This window comes from Octopus bimaculoides, chromosome 9 (genome assembly GCF_001194135.2).
Source record: "Octopus bimaculoides isolate UCB-OBI-ISO-001 chromosome 9, ASM119413v2, whole genome shotgun sequence".
In the NCBI taxonomy this organism is placed as follows: Eukaryota; Metazoa; Mollusca; class Cephalopoda; order Octopoda; family Octopodidae; genus Octopus; species Octopus bimaculoides.
In genome coordinates this window covers 70,242,467-70,243,856 of record NC_068989.1, presented here as the reverse complement: position 1 = coordinate 70,243,856, position 1,390 = coordinate 70,242,467, and positions in this window count along the sequence as shown.

Sequence of the window (1,390 nt, the reverse complement as noted above, 5' to 3'; positions counted from 1 at the left end):
CACACACACACACACACACACACACACACACACACACACACACACCATATATACACAGACATGCAGGAAGTAAATAGACATCTTTAATTTTCAAAATTGCTGATCTAAGTGTCTTAATATGCTTTCAGTGGTGTAGAATTTACAATGTAATTATTCTTTTCCATTCTAGGTGCCATTATATCAAACATTTGCAAAGAGTAACCATGCTATGCACAAAAAATTCAGCAGAACTGTCAGATTTTCTAAGAGGTCATATTGTTGGGCAATCTGAGGCTGGTCTTAGCCAACGAAAAATTGCTGAAAATCTTAAAATTCCTCTTGCTACTGTTAATAGAATTATAGTGCAATTCAAAAGCCAAGGAAAAGAATTGTTCTGGCTGACCTGGGCCCTTGGAAAGGAAGCTTTGCTGTTTGAAGAGAATTGTGGAAAACAAATCCTGTTCGAAGGCTTCTGACATTGTTCTAATATACAGGTACACTTTTATACATGCATCAACAAACTTACCCTTTCCTCCTTTCTTAACCCCCGCCCCATAGAACAGCATTCTCACTTCATTTCTAACTCTTTGCCATTTTTTCCACTATTTCTCTTTCTCACTCTCTTTTTACTTTTGATGAAGGACAAACCTCTAACAAACATTAGTTTTTTTTATCAGACCATCACTGCTGAAAAAGCTAAGAAAATTGCTTTCAAGTGAGAAATAGATAATGATTTTTAGCTTACACTGTACTTAAAGACAACAAGCAAATTTTTATTTTTAATACATCTCATATGTTAACAAATCTAACCAATGAGAATTATACATAGTGAGTAAAAAATTCTCAGACTCTATAATTAAAAAAATCTTACCCACTTTAACATGTACAGAAATTCTTTGCTATTCCTGTATACATCCCAATTGCCATCCTTCTTGAATGGGGTGTGTGTGGTGGGGTGGTGCTAGCATTTTTCAGTATTGTGAGGTATTACAAGCCTCCCATGATTTCAGCATCAAGTGGAGATATGTAATGAGTTTCGATTTAAACACTCTCTCTTACACTTCTACTGTGATCCTGTCCACTGCTGGTACTTTTCTATCTGTGAAGATGCATGCATGCATTAATGTATGTATGTATGATTGATAAGAAGGCATAATATGTGTGTATGTAGGCAACATGTACAATCAGTCCACATCATAAATAGAGAAGCATATATCATTATACAACAGATATATGCAAATGTACGTATTCATGAATACAAATATATTCATATATGCAAATATATACATTTATGAATACACATATTTTCATACATCTATGCGAACATGTTATTGCTTATTTAAAAACGTGCACACAATATTAATGTGTGTGTGTGTGTGTGTGTGCGCGCGCGCGCGTGTGTGTATATATA